The sequence below is a fragment of the Emydura macquarii genome, unplaced genomic scaffold (genome assembly GCF_026122565.2).
Source record: "Emydura macquarii macquarii isolate MOO-44397 ecotype Brisbane River unplaced genomic scaffold, CSIRO-AGI_Emac_v2 contig_767, whole genome shotgun sequence".
Taxonomy (NCBI): Eukaryota; Metazoa; Chordata; order Testudines; family Chelidae; genus Emydura; species Emydura macquarii.
The window spans coordinates 537172-562958 of record NW_027130904.1 but is presented as its reverse complement, the minus strand read 5'-3'; the positions used below and the strand labels follow the sequence as shown (position 1 = coordinate 562958).

Sequence of the window (25787 nt, the reverse complement as noted above, 5' to 3'; positions counted from 1 at the left end):
GCAGCATTTTAGCTGGCTATGCTATCTATGTGCCCCCTGAAGATTCCTGATTTTTCTACAAAGACCCAACATTAAACTAATAATTGCTGTATAGGCTAGAAATATTAAAGAAACTACAAAAGGCCTAGTGAGACTTTCCCAGCTAAATATGTAACATGATTATTTGATGTTGAGTGCATCTGGAGGTTATTTTGTAATTAATATTTAACCGGCCATAATACAATAATTTAAGTTTGTACAATATATTAGGCATGTCAGACTAGAACTTTAAAAAACCTTACTACCCTTAGATTAGTGGTCTTAAAGAATATGCATAACATTGGGTTTTTATTAAATATCAGAAGTCACACACACACTCCACCACTACTTTCACTTAATTTTTATTTAATAATAAAATTGCTCAAATATTGGGTATCTGTTAATTCTGTTCTGCAGTACAAAACACCATAAATACCAGAAATCTACAAAGCCTTTCCCACTGTATACAGATGGAGAAGTCTTTACAATACTATGCAGACTTAAATCAGAGTACAATTGGGCATTTAACAAGTTAGGAATTTTGCTTCTTCCCATTATGTTGTCAGCCTGTGTCAAAGATTAGAATACTTTATTTGGCTAATTCTAGCTTGAGCTGAAAATGGACTGCATTAAAAAACACCCCCATGCCACCCAACTAGTTCAGGATGTGTGCCTGTGGGTGCTCCACTTTAAGTATGCATGTGCCTGTGCACCTTTGACCATAGATTTTTGGTAGAAGTGCCCATTTGGACCGTGCATGCACATTGCATATCCTTGTGTCCTGTACCAAGGCTATATAGGATGTGCAAGTAAACCACTCTGGGTAATGAAGTACACACTGGGGGTTGGGGGGGAGGGACACGACACACACATCACAAAGAGCTCCAGCTATTGCATAAGCTCAGTGACCTCTCCTTCTTTAAGTAATACCCCATGGGTGCTTCACTTTTGGTGAGTCCCTAGCAGTAACGCTAGGAGGTGGGAGTTTCAGAACAGTCCATCACTGAAAAAAGAACTGTGTTGCCTACTGCAGCATCTGATCTTGCAGTGTGAACTAAAGCATAGTGGTCAGAAAATGCATGCACCAAGGATCATGCTGCAGTCCTAAAGATTTCAGCAGAATGCCTTTGAGTTGGGCTACAGATGTAATCTAGTAGAGAGCACAGTGACTCTTTGGAGAGGTGTATCCTCAGTGAAACCATAGCAGACAACAACACATCCAGAGATCCATTTAGAAAGCCTCTGAGTGGAGACAGGCACTCCCCTCAACCTATCTGCAATAGAAACAAAGTCTAGAATCTTCCTGAATGGCCTAGTTCTGTCCAAGTAAACAGCTAACACTCTTTTAACATCTAGCAGACTCCTGTGTATACTCATGCATCTTAGAGGGGAAAAAAAGGCAGGTGAATAGTTTGGTTGATGTGAAATTCAGAAGATACAGTAGATAAAAACTTTGGATGTAGTCATAAAGATACCATCTCATTGGAGAACAAAGGTAAAAGGAAGTTCTGCTGTTAGGGCCCACATCTCACCAACCTGTTCAGCAGAAATGATGGCTACCAAAAAGGCCATTTTCATTGACAGATGTAGCAGCAAGCATGTAACTAGTGCATCCAAGGGCTGTTTCATGAGATGATTAAGAACCAGATTGAGATCCCAAAAGCAGTATGGAGGCTCTAATCTGCAAAAACAGATCAATAAATCCTTTCAGAAATCTCACTGTGGTTGGATGAGCTAATACCAAGAAACCTTCTATTGGCACATGGAAAGCTGTTACTGCCACTAAATGAACCTTTATGGAACTCATAGAAAGGCCTTAAATTTTTCAATTTCAACAGGTAATCCAAGACTGAGGAAAGAGATGACTGGACAGGAGAAAGAAGGTTCTGGTACACCAGAGATTATATCTTCTCCATTTCTGAAGGTAAGCATGTCTTCGTAGATTCCTTTCTGCTATTTAAAAGTATATTTTGTCCTTCCAATGAACAAGTGCCCTCTAGTCCCAAGAATCACTGGGGAACCAAGCTTGCAGTTGCAGAATGTTCAGACTGGACATGAGTGAAGCATCTGACCCACATCCTAAAACAACAGTCAAGGTTTGACTGAGAGCCACCACGGAGGGCAAGAGGTGAATTTGAGGAGGTAAGAAAATCCAAACTTGTTTTGGCCAAGTTGGCACAGTCAAATGACTTTGGCTTGGTCCTGTCTGATCTTGATAAATTTCCTGAAGTTTATGTTGGCTGCTGTAGCAAAAAGGTTGACTTCTGGAAATCCTCAAGCTAGGAATATTTTGTTTGAGAGTCCAACTCCCATTTATAATTTAAAGAGAAATATATGCTGAGGTTGTCTGCATGGTTAAGGTTAGGATTTTGTCACAGTTATTTTTAGTAAAAGTCAGGGACAGGTCACAAGCAGTAAACAAAAATTCACTGAAGCCCATGACCTGTCCCTGAGTTTTACTAAAAATAACTGTGACAAAAGAGGGCTGACTGAGGCGATGAGAGCCCGACCCCCGTTGAGAGTGGGGGGTATCCAGCACCTACCACCACAGCTGACAGCTCCAGGACCCCTGCTGCTCGCAGCAGCTCAGAGCTGCAGGGCCGTGGTTGGGAGCTGCAGGTCTGCGAGATCCCCCATGGCGGCTAGGAACTCTGGGTCCCCCCATCGCAGCTCAGAGTTCCTGGTCCCCCTACCGCCCATGGTGGCTCAGAGCTCTTGGTCCCCTTGCTACACCAGGCAGAAGCGGAAAATGTCATGGATGTCTCTACAAGTAACAGAATCCGTGACTTCCATGACCTCCGTGACATTATCTTATCCTTAGGCACGGTGTTTTGTATACCTGGGAGGTAAGGAGCCAAGATGACTATCAGATTAGCTAGGCACTCACTCTAAAGCTTTATCAGATCAGTGCAGAGTGAGGGGTCATGAGCTACACCCTGATTATTGATATAATACATGCATGCTATGTTATCTGTTGTGATCTTGGTGGACTTGTTTTTGAGTAAGGGAAATAAGTAGAGGCAAGCATTTCTGATCACTTATCTCCAACAGATTGATGTGCAAGTATTGTTCTTGTTGTGAACATTGGCCTCAGACTGTATGAGGACCCAAATGTGCTCCCCATTCCAAGAGGGAAGTGTCCCAGGTTAACATGAGTGTAGGGGGATTCTGACTACACTGGATTCATACACAAACCTTGGAAAGATTCACCAATGAGGTGAATGACTGTAGCACCTGGCTGGGTACAGATAACTGCTTGTTCAGACTGGGGGGTTTTTGGGTACATAAAGCTATTCTGAGCTACCCTGGAGACATCTTGGGTATCAGAAAATATCTTGAACAGAACCCTTTTCCCCTGTGTTGAAGTGGGATTGGTTCTATGGCTTCTAGACTTAGGAGAAACGAGATCTGTGTCAGCAATTAATTGTGAGAGCAGTATCAGAAGAGGGATGGGGAAGGAGATTGGAACAGCAGGATGGAGGTAAATTAGATAGTATAACCCAAAGTAATGTCCTTCAATATCCATTTGTCCAATGTTATAGCCTCCAATCTTGATGAAATAAGAGAGGCAGCGTCCAAATTGATGAAGGGAGGTTGTGTAACATAGCAGAAAAATCCTGGGCATTGGGTGGTTTGGATTCAATCAAATCATCAAAACTGGCATTTGGATGATGTTGAAGGCTGGGATGAGGCTGTTGAGGTAGTTGCAGGGTTCTTCCTTGAAAACCTCAACTACTTAGCTAGTGGTTTCGGACGCCTATGGAAGGCAGAAAATTGAGCAGAATGGGATCTTTGCGCCCATTGAGACCTACTAAACTTTATTTTATCTGCAAGTGTGTGTAGCCCTAAATACTTATGTGTCGCTCTAGAGTCCTTTAGGGTACAAAGCAAGTCATCCATGGAATCTGCAAAAACTTTCTGGCTGCTGAAAGGTAAATCTTTCACATGCACCTAAAGTTGAGCACCCATAAGGACACTATTCAAATTAGAATGACACCTTCTAGAGAGACAAAAAAATATTTCTAAGAACACAGAGTAAGAGAAAATGTACAGTATATTCCCTTGTTATGCATCTAATATATTAGATGTATTATCTTTATACTTTTGTAATTAGTTTTCCCACCCATTTAGTTATCTACATCACTATGGTTGTAGCTTGAACAGAACAATTTGTTACTGATTATTTCCTTCAGACTGCTGATCTTGCCATCCTGTTTATAAACTGGTAAGATACCAGATAAATAGAATTAATTTGTTAAACATAATAAGGGACAGATTTAATTAAATATAATTATACATAGGGAAAGCTCCATTCAGTCAAGTCTCACAAAATTGTTACATCTGGAGAGTAAAGGTCTGGAAAAAGATCACTCTTATTACAAATAGCATCAACAGCCACTAATTTTCCAGATATCCATAATTTTCAGACCACTTTAATTTCAGAAGAGGTAATTATGTAGTGGCTCTTAAACCACTTAATAAAATATCAAAATAATTAGATTTAATTTTGACGCTCATGAGACATTTCCAACTTAAGATAAGTAGCAACACTGCTTGTTAATTAGTCCCATTATGGTCCTTAATATCAGAGGTTTGGCAAATTGAGGGCTGAAATGACTAAAACAAAGTTACATATAAAATATCAATATAATTACCTCTATCTTCCTCTCAGTGTGGTTATTTGTGCAAATTGCAAACAGGTGGGGAAAATATAGAGATGCCTTTTTCTTTGTTTGAACAACAACAAATAATCTGTGCTCCTAAAATGAATAGTTCCATAAATGGGAGAAGGGAAGAGGATATGACGTATGAACATCTGTTGAAGACCTCAAATCAGAAGTTTGCTAAAGAGTAGTTTCTGGAAAAGCAGGTTCAATCTAATTTGCAACAATCAGTCAGTCACAAGCAAGTGAATAAATATTGAAAATTTTAAACAGAAAGAGTAAACCAAATAGGATCTAAACGCTACTTTTAAAGATAAAAAGCTATACTTTGATAATGCATTGTAACCCATGTACTGAAAGAAGGAAAACCAGTTACTGAATTACAGGCACAAAGGTCAGATAAACACATCTCTATAAATTAGCCATGTCAAGTTTCAAAAGCCCAGAGTTATTTTCATGAGTGCACAAGTAATTCATTTATAAAAACTATCACTTACTATAAACTAAAATTTGGATTATACATTAAAAACAAAACAAGACCCCAGATTATGTGCAGTCATGTACTTCATATTCCTCCCCTGATCTCTGAAGAAAACACTTTCCTTAATACTATTCAACTAACAGCAAATACTAACTGGATGCTAACCCTACACAAGTCTAGTAATTTTCTATGCATATACCCACCTCCAAACTTTTAATTCTTGAATAGACTTTCTCCTAAACAAAATTTTATCATATGTGCCAGTGTTCAAGGTATTGTATTAGGAATTCAGTTAATGTAGTTTTTAACATAGCGCTTATGAAGTGTCAGACTGATGGCCCTCAGATGAATGGTGTTAATGAGTCTCTGTCCGGTCTGATGCTCACAGGCATCAATGCTTTGATGGCGAAGGTCTGTACTAATTTGCCTCTGTCGCTCACCTTGGCTTCACTAATACCAGCAGACATCATTGGCTGCATTACACAGACTTCTTAGGGATATGGTTGTGCTCATCTATTAGTGAGAGGTGCATAAAATGGATGTTGGGGAGGTACTCTAATATTAGGGTTAGTGTCTTATCAGGTTAGAGTGGGCCTTTCAAGGTTATAGTGGACCAAGATAAGCTCTTGAAACAAAAACAACTCTCAGGTGCAGTTTTTTGGTACAACAACCGCTATGGAAAACTGTAAATACTAGCCCAAATGGAGAGAGAATTTCCCCATTGAATGAGTTGGCCTGTTTTCCCAGCACAATCAACCTGGGCTTGTCTTTTATTTTGGGGGGCAGGGGGGAGGAGACTTCTAGCTAGAGTTCTGAGGTTGGAGGAAAAAAACAGGGCAAGGAAAGTTTACTTAGCTTCTCTTTTGATGCCACTGATTTAGATTCACATGGTTTCTTGGTCCAAGTGGTGGCAAGAAAAGGTGTGCAGTAGGTCAGTTCTTTCACTACAGAAACCTCTAGTTACTGGTAATATTGCTTTTCTCTTCAGTTTCTATGCTTTTTTCTGTTGACTGTCATGTTGAGCTACAAAGGGCAGCACTAACTTCCTGTGTGACATATGCTATTCCCTAAGATTTGTAATAGTTCTGTGGTATCTCAAAAACAAAGGTACTTTTATCTGTAGAAAGCTTAGAACTTTAGAAAATCAGCGATAGACACCATTAAACCCCAGTGTAGTATGTACCCTCCAGTACCACTGGGCCTCTTTGGTGCATCATGTATTTATCTGAATGGAGGTTTCTCAAAAAACTGTTCCCAGCCTAAGTGCACATTTTGGCAATGGCAGTCATGCATTTCATACTCACTTAATGTTATTTATATTACTTATATTGATTTAGTAGAATTTCACTGTGGCATCTGAATATATTAAGAGGGCCAAATCCTGCAATCCTTGTTGGGCAAAACTCCCAATAGGGACTGTGGAAATTCTGCTTGAGAAAGAATATCAAGATCAGGACTACAGGCAATACAATTTTCTTTTTCATATTCATTCCTCTCAAAGAGTCTGATCCAAAGCACACTGAAGTCAGTGGAAAGAATCCCATTTAATTGAATGGGTCTTAGATCAGGCCTAATTCTGCTCCCATGTTGGTTTACAAAACACAAGTTTACAGAAATAAAATTTTGTATTACTTATAATAAAGGAAGTTTGCCCTTTTGCAAAAGTAACCATGTAAATCCATACTTCAGCTTCTGTGAAAGGTATAGACATTCTTTCATGCATGTAAAAAGGTTAAAATTCAATTTCCTTAAATTAAAAAATAAGTCATTTTCACACATTGCCTTGGTGAATTACAAGGATGAATTTTTTCTCTCACTGATATGAGATTTCAGAAAGGTGACTTACTTCAGGGTTCAGAAAGGTTTTGCCTTTAATAAACAAGTGTTTTATCAAATGTAGCAAGAAATAGATCTCAAATACTCAGTAAAAGACAGGTGAACGGACACCCCACCTTGACAAAAACTAAACCACTCAGAAACAGCATAAAATAAACCTAGGCCTGGTCTACGCTGGTGACTTAGGTTGACTTAAAGTCACTTAAGTCGACTTACTTACACCCGCGTCTACACTGGCACCACTGTTAATTCGAATGAAGGTGTCTCTAAAATCGACTTAATAAGACCACCTCTGCAAGTGGTGTAGCGCCTAATTCGAATTTGTTAAATCGATTTAGTGTCAGGGTAGACACAACGGAACTTAAATCAAATTAATTGACCTCTGGAATGTATCCCACAATGCCCCCTTTTGACTGCTCTGGAGAGTCGCGCTGTGCTGCTCAGTGGTTACACTAGCAGGAAAAGTCCCCTCCACTCAAGCCTGGGGAAGATTTGAATTTTCATTTCCTGTGCTGCCAGCATGGATAGAGCTTTGTCACTGTTCTTGGCCAATGCAAAGCCCAAATGCACTCCGGCATGGAGTTGACCAGAGGTCTTAGATCTCATGGGCTGTGGGGTGAGGAGTCCGTTCTGGCTCAGCCCAGAGCCAGCAAAAGGAATTTGCACATTTATGGGAAGATATCAGAGGGCATGCTGGAGAAGGGACACAAGAGGGATGCTCCGCAGTGCCACGTGAAGATCAAGGAGCTGCGCCAGTCGTATCAGAAAGCCATGGAAGTTAACAGCCATTCTGGCTCCTTGCACAAAAAATGCCGGTTCTATGATGAGGTACACACAATTTTCGGTGGCGATCCCACCATAGTGCCTCCCCGCAGCATCGATACCTCCGCTAGTTCACAGTCCATGATCAATGATGAGGACTCTGTTGACGAGGAGGAAGCGGAGGAGAGCACAGTGCAGGAGAACGGGGTGTCCGTTCTCCCAGAAAGCCAGGACTTATTCCTGACCCCCGAGCAGCCCAGCAGCACATAGGACAGCACAAATGATCCCGGGGAAGGCACATCTGGTGAGTTTTTCTTCTTCTTAGCATTTCTGTCCCTTTACATTGGATGGGGGGGGGGGGGGAGAGACACAAAGGGGATCTCAGGCATTTCGGTGACTGTACTGGGGGGTTACCCAGGGATCAGTTTTTTAATGTGATGAGAAATGCTACGTTTATAATCAGTTGATATCTCATGTATGTAACTTTCATGTATGTAATCTGTTATCCTTCACAAAAGTTTTCAGGGGAGGGCTGCCTTGTTCCTCCCGCCACGGAAGGATACTTCGCTGTAATCAAGGTAGCCTGCATCATGGCGGAACACTGCTGGTACTCCTCTGCGTCCAGCAAATCCGTGTTTTAAACATAGCGCCCCTCCCCCCACGCTATCTGCAGTTCCTCTCTGTCAGGGTTTAAAATACAAGCAGAGCTTCCCCCACAACCACCACACCACGTTGTCCTCAGATCCTCTCTGAAATGGCACAGCGAGCAGATCGTTCTGGGACGCCATGAATGGAATGAGCCTCTGGGTTTGCCCTGTGCACTGCATGGAGATGATTGTCTATATTGTAGCAGGGGATCATTTTATACATTGTATCATGGGAATGATTTGCTACGTTTTTTCCAGGGGATCATTGTCCACATTGTATCAGGTGATCGTTATCTAAATTGTTACATTTGTATCATTTTCTTCACTATGCTAACTGTGGCTACCTTGTTATTTTTCTTTCATTCTGTAGACATCTTGGCACTGGACCGACACTTAAGAAATGCTGCGGAAAGACTCAGATTAGAAAGGGGGGGAGAAGAAAAGCAGAGATGACATGTTTGGCGAGCTCATGAACACCTCAGCTGCTGCAGAGTGTGGAGCAAAGAGCAAAGAGTGTGGAGGCTGACTTTGTCCCAGAATATTGACAGGGAGAGTCACCAGGAAATGCAGCGAATCACGTGGGACCAAGCAAACATGCTCCCGCGGCTTCTGGAGCTTCAGGAGGAGCAAAGACAGAACAGAGTCCCACTCCAGCCCCTCCATAATGCTCCTCAACTGAGAGCTTTGCCGTCCTCCTCCTCCCCTTCCCCAAAGATGACTCAGAGGAGAATGGCCAGGCTGCAGTACATGCTTGCCTCCACCCCGATGGAGGTGAGCAGAAAGCGGTGGACACGCTGATAGCTGGCCAGCAAGCTCCCAACCTACCCCTTGAGACAGTGAATGAACACTCCCCTAGTTCCCCCATTACTTGAATGTTAAGAAATAAAGTTCTGCATCATTCCAAAACGTTTCTTTATTAAATCGTATCTTGTTCAGAAGGGATTTGGAGGGCACAAATATCGGATTGGGGGTGGGGGTTTCTCCAAAGGCAAACAACATACAGGAACAGAAATCAGTCCTGCATCTCATTGCAGAATCTGGTTTTCAATGCTTCCCTAGTGCAAAGTGCTCCACAGTTAGTTCTCAGAGTAGTGCTTGCATCTGGCTGCTCATAATTGGCAGTGAGTCTTTCTGCCTCCACAGACCGACCCTGGGGGAACCTCTCCCCCTTCACTTCACACACATTATGAAGAACACAGCAAGCAGATATCACAGAAGGGAGGTACTTCTCACTCATGTCCAGCCTAGTGAGGAGGCTCCTCCATCTACCCTTTAAACACCCAAAGGCACATTCTACAACCATTCTGCAACTGCTTAACCTCTTATTAAAACACTCCTTGGGCTTGTTGACACTTACCCGGAAATTTGGCGGCAATCGATGGGAGTTACGCAAACTACTCTTTGTGGTTTGTGTAACTCCCGTCGACTGCTTCTGCACACTGTTCACTTTGCGCTGAGCTGACGGGAACAGCATGCCTGTCGGCTCAGCGCTACACTAGTTGAGGGGGTGGGACTTATTCAGTCAACTCCCTCATCGATTGAGCGGGTCTATACGGACTGCTCAATCGATCATGAAAGATCGATCTGGCGGCGGCAAATGCTGCCAGTGTAAACGTAGCCCTTGTCACTGTCAAGGTGACTGGTGTACGGCTTCATTAGCCAAGGGAGCAATGAGTAAGCAGGATCCCCTAGGATCACTATTGGCATTACCACACCCCCGATGTGAATTTTTTGGTCAGGGAAGAAAGCGCCCACCTGCATCTTAGAGAACAGCCATGAGTTACGAAATACACGAGCGTCATGCACCTTCCCAGACCACCCCATATAGATGTCAGTGAAACGACCTCTATGATCCACAAGCCCCTGCAGGACCATGGAAAAGTACCCCTTGCGGTTTATGTACTCGGTTGCTAGGTGGGCAGGCGCTAAGATGGGGATGTGCCTCTCATCAATGGCCCCCCCACAGTTTGGGAAGCCCATCGTGGCAAACCCCTCCACTATGTCCTGCACATTTCCCAAAGTCACTACCCTTCGTAGCAGAAATCTATTGATCGCACTGCACACTTCACAGCTATGCCCATGTAGATTTACCGACTCCGAATTGATTCCCAACCGAGTGGTAACAGTCAGGGGTTGCCAGCTTCCAGAGAGCGACGGCGACTCTCTTCTCCACCGTCATAGCTTGTCCCAAGCAAGTGTTCATGCGCTTCAGGGACGGGGCCAGCTCCAAGCATAGTTCGAGGAAAGTTGCCTTTCACATACGAAAGTTTTGCAGCCACTGATCATCATTCCACAGCTGCATAACAATGCTTTTTCTCTGCACCAGAACCGGCACTCCACGGGACTGCAGATGACACGTTACAGCCTGCAGCAATCGGGAATTGTTCTGCTCGATGTCTTGTAGCAGGGCAGCCTCAGTGGCATCGGTGTTGTCTCTGCTTCGGCTTCTTGCTCTAGTTCTAAAACAATCGATAAGCCGCGATGTATTTGTAACACTCACAATTATAGTGCAGAGTTGATCTGGCTCCATGTCTCTGCAGCAATAGTGAGTGCGGGGAGTAAAAAAACGGCACAAAAATATTTTTCCTGTTTGTTTGGGGAAAGGGGGAGAGAAAGGTGGGGGAAGCAGCAATGACACTTGTCCCAACAGCCATCGTGGCTAGTTGCACTGTGGGATAGCTACCCACATTGCACTGCTTTCCAATTCGAATTAAGGCTGGTCAGTGTAAATGCAAGAGACCAGCATAAACAGCATAGTGTGTACACGCTGCTGCAATTTCTAAAAATCAGCTGCTGAAAGTCGAATGAAAGAAAGTCGACTTCCCGCGGCAGTGTAGACATAGCCCTAGTGATACTTGTCCAAATTCATCCCTGCTGTAACTTCATTAACTTCAATGGCATTACACCTGAGATTAATTTAGTCCATTAGTTACACAAAAAATATTTTTGTCATAAACAATGCCTGATGACTGCCTTATTAGAAGATGCCTGAGCATTTATAGTCATGTTAAATAAAAACCTCTACAATCTTGTTACCAAGATTTAGACACAGATTTATGTAGCTCTGTATTATAGTGACACTCTCTCTCTCTCTCACTCAAAGTATATAAAGTTAGCATGTATGCTCCACACTTTCTCCTTCACACACACAAGACTAACCAGTATGTTTGAATGCATATAACTGGTGACAAACCATTTAAACTCCAGAAATAATTATTATGCTTTTCTTTTCGGGTTAAGTCCTGAAAATATTCATCCTCTCCACTCCTTTCACAAATCAAAATAGGTCACTTTAGTTATCATTCAGTATAGTTTCATTATACAGAAACAAGAGGCATATTACAGCAGTATTACAGTAATCAGAAGATGCCCCCTGATGGGGAAAAACTCAGAGGGTGATTGAGGGAGAGATTCAGCACCCCTAGAAACAAAATCTTCTACAGCAAATCCAAGGTGACTTTGACTAACTTCAGTCTTACCCTTAAAGGGGAAAACAGAGACAGGCCATAGTTGTCCCAGGCAGTAGAGATCTTCTGATGGAACTGAACTCAAGAGATATTTTCAAGTATTAATGAATACCACTTGCCCTCTGTGAGGTAGGCTGTTTTACTTCCATTTATAAATGGATAAACTGAGGCACAGAGTGTTTAAGTGACTTGCCCAACCAAGGTCAACCAGTGTCAGAGTTAGAAAAGACTAGGACCTGGGACTCTTCTACTTCCAACCATGAGACAATTCTCATTCCCACCCACAATGAGATGTACCCTCCCCCCTTAAAAAAAGTATGTTGATTTAACCAAATTACAAAGCCTCAGAAACTGCTGACAAGTATCAATTCATTTCCAAAACTTTATTTTTAACTTATTCAAAGGCGGAGGGATTTGCAAGCACTTCTCATTTTAAATTACTTCCCTGACTCTCCAGTAGAGAATAAAATAGGTAGATAATACTCTACAGTAAAGCATTATGCATTGCTCTGTAAACACCATGCACATCTATGGTGCCCTACAATAAATAATTAATGAGAATTCAGAGGATTCTGCTTTCAAACGTTAATGTCCTGCCTGTGCTTAGTTTCCTATTCCAGTGTTCACTAGGTGGTTAGAGGAGAAGTCAAGGAGTCAGGATTCCTAGGTTTTATTTGTAGCTTTGCAACCGACTCACCGTATTATCATGGGCACAAATAAAATCTCATTTTGGACATGCACAGCACCCACAGATACAACAGACTGGAGTTAGACTTCAGTTTCAGCCACTACATGCTGGTATGGTGTACGAGCACCTATTTCATGCTGCCTTCTTGTTCTTCAGAATCTAAACTTTCATTTGAAAAATGTTTAGCAGTTGCAGAGACAGCCTTAAAAACTAGGTGAGTTTAACTGATGCAGACGCTCTAAGGTCCACACAGCCCCCAGCAACGAGCCTCCAGCCTGGGCTGATGGACTTGGGCTCATGCTACCACACTAAAAATAGCTGTGTATACATTGTGCCTTGAGATACAGCTTGGTCTCTGAAGCCTAGGGATGGGGGTACTAGATTACCACCTGGCCAGTATTTGATCAGCCTAGCCATTTTTTTTAAAAATGAATTTGCCAGATGCCAGAAAAATAATTTAATCCGCCAGGGTTTTTTACATGGGTCTAAACATTTGCATTATCATCACAATACACTGGGATATTTAATGTTTAAAGTTCCTGTGTCCAGATAAAGATACTTCAGTGTTCCCACTTCCGCAGTTTAAATGGTAAGAACATGCAAGCGCACCGTGTGTGTGTGTGTGTGTGTGTGTGTGTGTGTGTGTGAGAAAGAGAGTTTGAGTCACGTGAGTGAGAAGATGTGCAATGTCATCAATCTTATGTATATGTCTTATCTCGCTAGATACTATACGTGGCTGTTGGGGTGAGGAGTTTCGGAGCTGCCTTGTAGCTGGGGTCGTGGTGGGCTTGTCTTGTGGTGGGGTGGAGGTTGCTGGTTTTTTGCATTTCAAAGGTGGTAACCCTAGATGGTAGTGGGCTTCAGAGCTCAAGATGGAACTTCAAAGCATTGTCTACACAGCTATATTTAGTGCAGTAACAGGAGCCCTACGGACTTGAGTCTGTCAACCCAGGCTGGGAGGCTTGCTGTCACAGCCTAGATGTACCATAAGAGGCATGAACTGCTCCATTCATCTCAATGGACACTAGCTCAGATGCCCAATGATAACAATGTTGACATTTGAAGTACTAACTATTTCACTACACAACGTATGTAAGAAAGCAGGGGGAGGATTACATTATGAAGAATTATACAATCAACTGTAAGCAGCAGCAGCACATTTTGGCACCACCAATAACAGTACCACCACATTTCCCCATCCCCTCGATCAAGAAGGAGCCAAACCCAAGGAGCTCAGCAGAGCAGCTGAGGCACCCCTAAAGGGGAGATGACAAGTTCAAGAAACCCAGCCTTACTGAGGGGAAGCCAACCATGAGGAGCCCAGCAGAGCCCCAGAGTATATTCAGACCCCAAAGAAAGTCAGACAAGCCCAGGAAGTATTATGTCAGTGGAGCTTATTTTGTGTGCACAGTCTGGAAGAGTACCATCACCTTTTTATTTTCCATTCTGACCCTTGGATTTGTGCGCAGCATTTTCAAGAGTGGGGCCCTAAGCTCACTCCCTTGGATTTGTGCATCGGTTTACTCATCTGTAATACTGAGACCACCACCTATGTCACAAGGATGTTGAAAGTCTTAACTAATGTTAAATATGCTTGAAGAGAGCACCCTCAGTTCTCACTGACTTCAATGATGAAATATCCTGTTGTGGCCTACAGACAGGTTTAATAGCAAGATTTAGTTTAAATTATATTTTTAAAAGTGTTGTTCATAGAGTTGAAGGCCAGGAAAGACCACTGTGATCATCTAGTCTGACCTTAATAAACCTGGATCCAACACCAGTTCCATGTAGGAAAGCATTAAATATTTTTTAAAAGCAGATTTGAAATTGGATGTTTGACCACAGCTTTGAAATCAATATTCCATTTCCAGCTGCTAGTCTTAGTGATTTGTCTTAATTTTCTTTACATGTTCTACTGAAAAATGCCAGCCACAGAGGACAAAAACCCAAATGATTAAATATTCAGATTTTATTACAGGAGTCTGAGCCTTGCTGTGTTAAGACTTCACCTGCAGTCAAGTATCTTTTAAACCTTTTTCTTCCTATTAAAAAAGCAAAACTAGGAGCAAGACTTTTAAAAATGGCCTGAGCACTGGATGGTTTACTGAAAACTACCACTTTTAAAGTGTGGAACCATGCACAAAATAAGTCATTAAAAATAGGTAATGTGCATATTTAAAACATGCATTCTGTATCTTGTCTAGATTGACATCATTGTTCTGAGAAGCTAACTATTTCCTTGACTAATCGACTCACAAATGCAAACAATAGACAGCTTTGCACACATTCAATTTCATGTTAAGACTATAGGTCCTATCCTGCAAACTCTTATTCATATAGACCTATCAGCTTCAAAAGGACGATCCATGTAAGTAAGACTTATAGTTAGTAGCTGTCTATTAGCATTTAGAGATTGTCTTATGACAGAAGCAGTATAGGTTGAAGATCTCTTTTCTGAAAAAAATGTATCTTAAAAAACACCCTTTACTACTTGTGCATGCAATGTACAGTCTTTATGTGCAGTTCTAACTTTTTCCATCAGTCTCAGCCCCATCACGGTTTTAGTTGTTTGAACAGCTGCTGAAGTTTTACCTCCTTTCATAGAATCATAGAATATTAGAGTTGGAAGGGACCTCAGGAGGTCATCTAGTCCAACCCCCTGCTCAAAGCAGGACTAACCTCAGCTATATCATCCCAACCAGGGCTTTGTCAAGCCTCAGCTTAAAAACCTCTAAGGATGGAGATTCCACCACCTCCCTAGGTAACCTATTCCAGTGCTTCACCACCCTCCTAGTAAAAAACTTTTTCCTAATGTCCAACCTAGACCTCCCGCCCTGCAACTTGAGACCGTTGCTCCTTGTTCTGCCACCACCGAGAACCATCTGCCACCACCGAGAACAGCCTAGCCCCATCCTCCCTGAAACCCCCTTTCAGGTAGTTAAAGGCCGCTATCAAATCCCCCCTCACTCTTCTCTTTTGCAGACTAAACAAGCCCAGTTCCCTCAGCCTCTCCTCATAAGTCCTGTGCTCCAGCCCCCTAATCATTTTGGTTGCCCTCCGCTGCACTCTCTCCAACTTGTCCACATCCTTTTTGTAGTGGGGGGCCCAAAACTGGACACAATATTCTAAATGCGGCCTCACCAATGCCAAATAGAGGGGAATAATCACTTCCCGTGACCTGCTGGCAATGCCCCTCCTAATGCAGCCCAATATGCCATTAGCCTTCTTGACAACCAGGGCACACTGCTGAATCATATCCAGCTTTTTATCCACTGTTACCCCCAGGTCCCTTTCTGCAGAGCTGCTGCCCAGTTCGTCGGTCCCCAGTCTATAGCTGTGCATGGGATTCTTCCTTCCTAAGTGGAGGACTCTGCACTTATCTTTGTTGAACCTCATTAGATTTCTTTTGGCCCAATCCTCCAGTTTGTTTAGGTCACTCTGTATCCTATCCCTACCTTGCAGGGTATCTACCACTCCCCCAGCTTAGTGTCATCCGCAAACTTGCTGAGGGTGCAAACTACCCCATCCTCCAGATCATTAATAAAGATGTTGAACAAAACCGGCCCCAGGACCGACCCCTGGGGAACTCCGCTTGTGACTGGTTGCCAGCTAGACATGGAGCCATTGATCACTACTTGTTGAGCCCTATGCCCTAGCCAGTTCTCTATCCATTTTATAGTCCATTCATCCAACCCATACTTCTTTAACTTGCCGATAAGAATACCGTGAGAGACCGTATCAAAAGCTTTGCTAAAGTCAAGGTATATCACGTCCACCGCCTTCCTTACATCCACAGAGCCAGTCACCTCATCATAGAAAGCAATCAGGTTGGTCAGGCATGACTTTCCCTTGGTGAATTCGTGTTGACTGTTCCTGATCACCTTCCTCTCTTCCAAGTGCCTTAAAATGGATTCCTTAAGGACCTGCTCCATGATTTTTCCAGGGATTGAGGTGAGGCTGACCGGTCTGTAGTTCCCTGGATCCTCTTTCCTCCCTTTTTTGAAGATGGGCACTATATTTGCTTTTTTCCAGTCCTCAGGGACCTCCCCCTGTTCATCTTGAATTTCTACCCTAAAAATTTACTTATATCATGGGATTCCATTTTCATTGATTTCCATCATCAAAAATTATTAGTGTAAAGAGACAAGGATAGTATGTAAGTGTTGGAGCCTAAAGCTAATATTGTAAGACTGCGGATTGGCTATGTAATGATTTTTTCGACCTGTCAAATTTTTTTTTTACTCCAACTTACCCAATTAAATTGTACACAGCTCCAACTGTGTAGCAAAAGAATGCTATTTGCAGTTCTGTAGTAAATACTGCTAAACTATGCCACCTTTAGTCATGCTGAATAGTATTGTACTCCACTGAAATTTTAAAGAGGACACTTTCAGAGTAAGACTTCAATCCTACAATGTGCTCCAAGCTCCACTGTCTTCAGTGAAGCTTTGTGCAAGTGCAGGGGCTTCTTGCCTGTGTGGAATTTATTGCAGAATCAGGGCTTAAGCTGTTATTTAGGGTGACTACCTACATTTAGGTGGCAGAATCTGGCCTTAAATAAATCATCATCTATATGGTAGATCTAAGCATGAATTTAAAGTTTGTGTATATACTAATTATTTGTATAGTTTTAATTAATGAAAATCATTACTTAAGCAAAACACACTACAGTTCCTATACAGGTACACTATTTTTCCCCTCCATGACTGATATTAAGAAACATTAATTACAATGATGGACAGATATTCACAAGTCAATAAGCCATCCCTACCATCAAGTTCAGTTTCACAAGCTGAGATTTGTTTTTACTCCATACTGCTCCTTTATGTGGTATAAAAATATCCCCATTTATTTATTTTTTCCTTTAGGAGAGTTTTTTTTAAAACATTCAAAATATCAGGTGCACAAATCTACATAGTTGCAGCTCTCCCAGACCAAAATGAGGATAGGAAGAAAATAGCGTGTCTTGCATTGTCTAAAACATCTCCTTCTTCCCAAAGCATAAAGAGTTGCAACTTGGTTTTCAAATTTCTAAGGATGTCACCAAAGAGGTTTACCAAAAAGTATTTAAAAACCAACAACAAAAACAACCAACCAACCCCACCCCTGCACCACACACCCTGAAAAGTATTCAGGACCTGATTTTGCCAAAATCCCAGAATGCATATATTACACAGTCAGCAGAGACCATACAATATGGTGTTAGTGTCCAACACATACTCTCTTCCTAGGATTTGCCTTTATTTCTAAACCTTTAAATTAATAAACACCTGTTTCTCACTTACTTCCCAGATGAAGATTAAAGGCTGCTCTAGACACAGCTTTTGTACCAATCTAAAGTAAACTGGTTTAGAAACAAGCTATACTATGGTAAACATGTTTATATCAGTATAACTGCATCTGCACTAAGGGTTGCACTGATTTAATTATATGGATTTTATAAACCACAATGGTTAGATCAGTGCAAAAATTATATGTCGACAACCTCAAGTAAATCAGCTCTGCAACACAGATCTAAGAATTTTCTAGCTAAAATAATCACATTGGTCATGCAGCTGAGTTACACAAAACAGTGAAAAAGACCTTAGTAATATTCAAGAGCCATTTTTTAAACTCTAATTTGCATTTCAGCCTTTGCTGTTCCAATGTACATGTGCAAGTTATTTTCCTTCAAGCCAGGGCCCGAAGAAGGGCCACAACCGTGGGGACAGACAGACAAAGGGCCGGCAGCACAGTCTGCCCGGCAACCGGCAGGTCGACTCACGATAGGTCCTGCTGGCTGAACAATCCAGCTCCAGAGGGGTGGAGTCTCAGCCAGGGCTAAGAATACAAAAAGCAGTCCCCACAGCTCAGAAGGGAGGAAGCTGCCACCGGAGGCAGAGGTGCGGCCCAGCCTGCTACTGCGGAAGTCTGAACCGGGCTGGGCTGCTGACACAAGCGAGCGCCTCCCAGGGCACAGACACCGGGAGAGGCCCAAGCGACCAACCGCTAAGGGTTGGGTAGGGCTCCCAGGCCCCCTAGACTGGCCAAGGCCTACAGGCCCCCAGGACTGGGCCAAGCCCGTAGGCCCTAGTGATTGGACTGAGTCCCCTGAGCCGGAGGACTGGGAGACCACTACCCCCGAGGTCGGACCTGACCTTGAGGAGCTGCCTGAGGCTGAGCCATTCCCCAAGCCCTGGCACCTGGAGGAGCTGCCCCTCGCAGAGGAGCTCCCCACCTTGCCGCCGGTGGACGTCGAGGGACTGGCAAGACTGCCATGGGCGGTCTACCCCAGTGACTCTGAGGAACCCACAGAAGCAGGTACCCGGGGATATGGGGAGGAAGTAGCCCAGGGGCAGCCATAACCGTGGCTGAGACAGGGGCAAACCCCATCAGCGTGTTGTGGCAGGAGCCCTGCCGACTTAGTGGCAACACCTTTGCCACTGCTAGGGCCCTGGGCTGGGACGCAGTGGAGTTGGGTGGGCCTGCGTCCCCCTCCCCTCCTCGTTATCCTTGCCACCCAGAGAGTGAGCACCGTCCTCTGCACTCCTGATTCGATAGACTGCTTGTTCGCCCGCACTGCCTGAGGGCCGGGGCAATAGACTCATATCCGCAGCGAACATTCCCCTTGTAGGAAGGTGCAGTGGCCTTCCTCCAAGCCAGGGCCCGAAGAAGGGCCACAACCGTGGGGCCGGACAGGACCCCGTGGTACAGGAACAAACAGATTACTTTCAGGTAATGTTGCAACTTTAGACTTTCAATACTGCTTTTTACACATTAACTTCACTGAAATCAATGGAATTACTCCTGGATTTACATCCATTTAAGTGAAACCGCAGAATCAGACCCTCTGACTGTTGTAACAAATGCTAGTGGAGGGGAAGAGTTGCCTACAGGCACAAAATTCTATGGACCATCTACACAAAAATACCTTTGTAAATGGCTGAGACTGCACATACACACATACTTTACATGTGAGGTGTGCACATGTAAAATTGGTACCCTATCATCTTCAGAAGTTATATATAAATAGGAGCAAATTCTTATATTGGTTTTGGAATTAAGAGAAATTGTTTTCTAATAATGAATTTAATCTTTAAAACGTTTAATTCAAGATTTCAGATTTACGGTGTGAGGTTTTTAATTTGAGTTTTTATTCTGAAAATAAAATTAGTATTAATAGCCATTAAAATTCAAACTTTATAATACTCTCAAAGGACCTATTTAAAATTATTTTTTCCACTTGAATGTAAATATTAGTTACTTAGTACCCTGGATGAGAGAAACTCTAGGGGTAATCAAGCATTTGAAGCCTGAAACATGCAAACAGTTTACAGTAAAAGGAAATCAATTTGAAAAAATGAAATGTGACAGATGGAGAAGAAAAAAAAAAAGGAGGTCAGTCCCTGTGAAACTGATAATGTTATTAATTAGGCAGGGGTCACCATCCTTATCATTTCCATTGATTCTTCTTCAGACAGTCACAATGATGTCAAACCACAGAAGACATTATTTGTACCTATATTTCATTGATTAAAATCTTGTGGGAGAACAGTCTGATCTGCAGTAATTTAATCAACTTTGACAACTTGTGAAGAATAAATAGCACTCTTACTGACAAGTTGAGCAATAGTAGATAGGCTGGAAGTTACCAATAATTTAGATTGCTTGGTTGTTTTCTGCTTTAGTGCTTGAAAATTTGCTGAAGAAAAAAGACTGCTACATTGATCTGGTACTTAACTTGTAATTCCCTTTTAGAGAGTCTAGGGCAGTGGTTATCCAAAGAATTTGGGTCCTATATTCCCCTCTTCTGCGGTGTGCAATTGGAAGCAAAAAAGCAGGAAAAAGAAATATACAACAGACCATTAGTCTACAGAAGAAGTGAGAAGAAGAGCCAAAGCAGAAACATGCCTCCCCACCTTCCCTGAGCTTGTGGAAGTCCATCCCTCTGTGAGCACCACATTGTTGGGATTCTGCAGGTCAGAATGGTATTTTGGGACAGAAAGAGAGTAGCTGCCCTGTACGGCAGGCTCCATTTATATATATCTTTGTGGTATTTCTGCAAGAAAAGACATTCATGCTGTTTCTCCAGAGGAATGGCTATAACAGAGGCTTGACCAGAAGGCAGCCAATTAGTGGTAGCACAACTACACACGAGTCATGTTTCTTAGGAGAGATGATATGCAGCAGCAAGGAGATGAAAAGGTGTTCAGCAAAATGTGTTCAGGCGATGAAAGGAAGTAGTCTCAACTGGAAGGAATTAGTATCAGATACATACATACAACCCCTCCTTTAATTTTCTTTTCATTCTTAAAAGAAACAATAGCTTCACATTTCAAAATCATAATCTGTATACCCATTTCAAAGTAATCTTTTGATTTTGTCCAAGGGTCAGTCCACTGCACTTGGTAACCACAATAACCATTATATGCAACCCTATAATAATATTATTTAGCACTTACAGCAACTTTCACTTTCTAAACTTAAAAAAACCCCTCACTATTCCTTGTGTTACTCACAGGTTAAGGCCTAAGTCTTCAAAACAACAAATGCAAATTTTGTACACATGACGTGCATACATGCAATCCCCTGTGTATACATGCAAGTTGGGATTTGCAAGTACAGATCTCAAGATGCCCATATGACCTCCAGTCTTTTTTTTTTTTTTTTTTTTTTTTTTTAGATTTGGGCCTACATGACCTCTCCAGATTACAGAGGAAGCTTGTGGCAGAGTAGGGAGTAGAACCCAAGTATGCTGGCTCACAAACATATGCATAAAAATGTTAGTTATGAATTGTCTCCAAAAATAGTTATTTAATTTTAGAAACCCAGAGGAAAGTAGAATGTCGATATGACACTGACAGACCAGCTTAAATCAAAGCCATAGGCCAATTCAATTGTATGTGACTATCAAAGAAATGGTAAGTGGGATAGGAAGCATAGAACTTGTGTGTGGGTATCAAAGAAATATTAAATGTTTATTGTCTTCACTTATCTATAACCTGTTTATTATCGCATTACATTATGTATACCTCATACTTAATTAACCCTAGATCAAAAGTGTATGTTAGTGAGAATTTGATGTGTAAACTGCATGAAAACTAATGAAAGATTGTTTGGATTGCTGTAGCTAAACGCATTGTGCATATCTCTGTAATTGGATTGCCCATCAAACAGGATTGGAGCCTTGGAACTATAAATGAAGAAGCATGCTATCGTCAAAGAATGGGGTCATTGTGTTTGACAACAGGAAATCCACCAGAGGAAAAACTCATGCTGTGATGGAACCACATGCCAGATTGTCTTCCAGGGCAGACAGCTATAAGAATGGATCCAGGAAATGATCCTGTATCTCTGAACTGTTTTGGAGACTAACACGGTAGAATACTGAAAAGTGGACAGAGTGCCCCAGAATTTCTCTGAGTAACCCTGAGGAGCTTTTTGAAATCTAGCAGATTACTACAACTCTAAACATTTTGGACTTACAAACTTTGACTCACCTGTTAATGTATTTTACCTGCTTTTACCTCTCAATAATTCTCATTTATTTTTTTAGCGAATAACTCTTTAGTCAGTTTACTAGAGAAATTGACTGCCAGTGTTGTTTTCGGTATAAGATCAAGAATATCCATGGACCTGGGATAAGTGACCAATCCTTGGGGACTGGAAGTAATCTAATGCATAGTTTCTCAACATGTGGTACACATACCTCTGGGGGTATGCGAGACACAGGCAGGGGCTACCCGGGGAAAAATACAGTGAAGGGGAGGCGGGTGGCAGCTGCTGACTTCTGGGGAAGCCAGGTGGCAGCAGCCCGCTTCCCACCCAGTTCCAGCTCCCAGCTGGGAAGTGGGCGGCAGCCACCACAGTCTCAGGAAGTCAAGCTGCAGCCGCCTGCTTCCCACCCTGTCACAGCCCTCAGCTTCTGGGGAAGGCAGACGGCAGCTCCCAGCTGGGAGATGGGCAGCAGCCGCCAGCTCTTGGGGGAGGCGAGTGGCAGCTGCCTGCTTCTGGCCAGGTCCCAGCTCCCAGGTGGGAGCCCAGCGGCAGCCTCCTGCATCTTGCGAGCTGGGCTCGCAGCGGGGTGGCAGCCACCTGCGCCCCAGCTCCAAGCCAAGGGACAGCCTCTAGCGCCCCGGCTTGAAGATGGGCAGCAGCCACTTGCCCACATTCCTGGGTCCCAGCCAGCGTGAAAGCCTCCTCTGCCCCAGCTAGGATTGGGTGGCAATCGCCTACCTTCTGGGCTGTCAACCAGGCGGCAGCCGCCTGCAACTTGCTCAGATGGCAGCTCTCCTCCCTGGCTCAAAGTCCAGTGCACAGAAAACTTGTCAATTTCATTGAAGGAAATCCTTTGTATTCTTGTTGCTTCTAAACCATTTGTTGAAAGAACATAACAACACACAGACACGAAGTGTAAAACCACTGATATGACAGTCATCCAACTTGACTGTTGTACAAGTTGTAAACTCCCGACAATGGTTCATTTCTGTGAAACAACGTGCTGACCAGGAGATAGATGGTGTAGGGAAAAGACGGCTTTGCATCCTCCAGATAGGCAGCCCTGGGGGCCCAAACAGCCCACAGCATAAGTTAGAGCAGCACATGGCTGCTCTAATTTATGTTAATCCAGAATCCTTTCAGTACCATGTTCAATGGCATTATCCCTTCTTGCCCTCTGACCTGGCCAGTATATGATAACTTACAGCAGCTCTATGCTATGCCAAAGGAATGCTCCTCCAACCAACTACAGCTCCTGTACAGCCCCTATATGCTGCCAGGGTGACATATAGTGGTGGGAGCAAGGGACAGAATCTGTCATTACATTTTTAATATACATCTGAAGGCTCTCATCTCCTCTTTCTGGTCCTGTTATTAGAGAACAGTAGCCACTATACAGTTAAGGCTGGACTCTATTATAAGCCCCGTTTTAGCCCTCCTCTCAAATTTATACCTCTCCCCGCCAAAATTTGGTTTGGGTCCAAGGCACTTTTTTTTTTTAAGACTTCTTGAGTTATGACACTCTAAGAGAGGTGTTCACCACCATTCAGGAAGTTTAACCTTTGTCACTTTGTAATGCGCGTGCACGCACGCACACACAGAACCCCTCTCCTTCAAAAAACAAAGAAAGGATAGGATTGACTTTACTGGCTTCCCCTCACTGATAGCTAGTGTCCAAAACTAAAATTTAGTTTATTAAAATACAATTTTAAAACTCAAAATTTGTATTAGCAATGTTGCTACAAAACATTGGCTCCACCCACTTTAATATAGACACCAAATGACTGAAGTGTTCACCCATATGCCTGACCTGCCAAAGCCACAGGCAGGCACTGAAGGATTTGGCCTGAAAATTTTCATTTAAAAAAAAAAAAAAAAAAAGGTTTCTAGGCACTTTCCTTTCAGAGGTGTAGATCTCAATATGTAACTCAATTGCCATGGAATCTCTTCAGCTAACAGCTCACATACAAAGACAAGCAACTATCCTCCTTAAGGATAGTAGGGAGGACTCCTATTCTTTCAATAAGCTTTCTACGAGACTTGTTGCCTTCACAAACTCCCTCATTGGGGATTATCACCTCCTTTACACCTCGAGATCCACAGGATGAGAATGAATACCCATCACCCAAGTTGCTGGCTTTCACCCAATCCCCAGCTACAGCCCTCCTGAGGTCTTCAGAAAGAGAGCTCTGCCCTATTCACACAGACTTTAGAGATCTGCAGGAGAGAAGGGACAGGAGAGAGCAAGGACATCCTGAAAAAAACCCTGCATTTTAGAATTCTTCAGGTAAATCTTGTAACGTAAGACAACTGTCGGGGTCAATTTATAGCCTAACCATCTTGAGAATACTGCTAAGATTAACTGCTAAGAAGGACAAAGTCTTTTAGAAAGCTACTTACTCCAACATAGATAAAGTTAACTATGTGATAGGAAAAGCAGAACAGTCAAAACAAAGCAATCCGTTTAAGACTTAAAAAAAAAAAAAAAAAATTCATTAGCAAGTAGTTTTTAAAAAGCCAGTCTAACAAATATATGCTTCAGTTACAAAACTATTGATTCTTGATATATATATTTGTAATATTCTTTTTAAGTGAATAATTTGCCCTATGAAATTACATTTTAAAGGTAAAGAAATCAGAGCACTGATGCAGAAATGAGACCAGAGAAGCAGGGATCTTAAACTGAAATGGTCTTGTATAAAAGGTTATTATGACCATCAACTTAATCTGATAGATTTTAAATGGTGTGGCTTGTGTGGAAGCACAATTAAATGGACATTATGTACTACCACATCCTGTTCCTATTGAAGTTACAGGCAAAACTCATTGTTAGTAGGACTGGTCTTTTAAAATGGGAGAAATCCCAGGAAAATTCTGAGTGCTGTAAGCAGCAGCAGTGGTGATTTCTTAGGTTGAGCTGTTTACTCTTAGTCGGTAACCAAATAGTGCCTATACAGGTACCAGTTTTCTTATCTACAAGTTAGCCTTTGTTGGACAAGCGTAGCTTCATTATTTTAAAATGAAACTGCACTCAATATCAAAGCAGGGATGTACTATATTTGTATATAGCATCCTCTGTGAAGACTGTCATCCCAGTGCATATGAACGAGCGTATCTTCCCCATCGAAGCAGAGTTTTGTGATCACATTTTTCCAGAAAGGAGACCATCAATACCCCTTCTAAAGTGCATTTGCTTTGCAGAAACCCTCTCTAGCACTCTTACTAGATGCACATTCCATAGAATTCTCTGGGCCAAATTCTGCAGTGATATAAATGATAGCATGAATTGGTCACACAATGGAAATACATGATAAGCAATGTAACTTGAACCAACGTGGTATTGCTGTTGGGCCTTACCTATCCTTACTCTCCTATAAATTGCTTTTCCTGTTAAGTCCCATTCCACCTATTTTGTACAGCCACAGCATGCAAAACTGGTGCACATTACACTACTTTGACTTACACCTTTTTTCTGACCAACTTGCACCACCACTTATATCACTGCTAATTTGGTCCTTATAGAACCTCCACGTGACTCCCCTCCCCACAAAAAAGTGTGAACCTGATCTCACCCCAACCATTAAATGTACAAAGTAAAAAACTCCAGTACAAAGGTTTTTCATTTATAAAAATAAATTGGAAAAAAGTTTTATTCTGTGATCAGTCTTTGTTGTGTTTCTTCTGTTGCTGTTTTTAAACAAGCCTAAACTAATAAAAATGTTGTCCTTTGCCTCTTCATAAAACAGT

General features: G+C 42.5%; 1 protein-coding gene across 3 annotated transcripts in view; it reads right to left on the bottom strand.

The window, feature by feature from the left end:
* Positions 1-25787, bottom strand: part of PLGRKT (plasminogen receptor with a C-terminal lysine) — a 48775-nt gene that overhangs the window by 4999 nt on the left and 17989 nt on the right. The gene's annotated exons all lie outside the window — the stretch shown is intronic.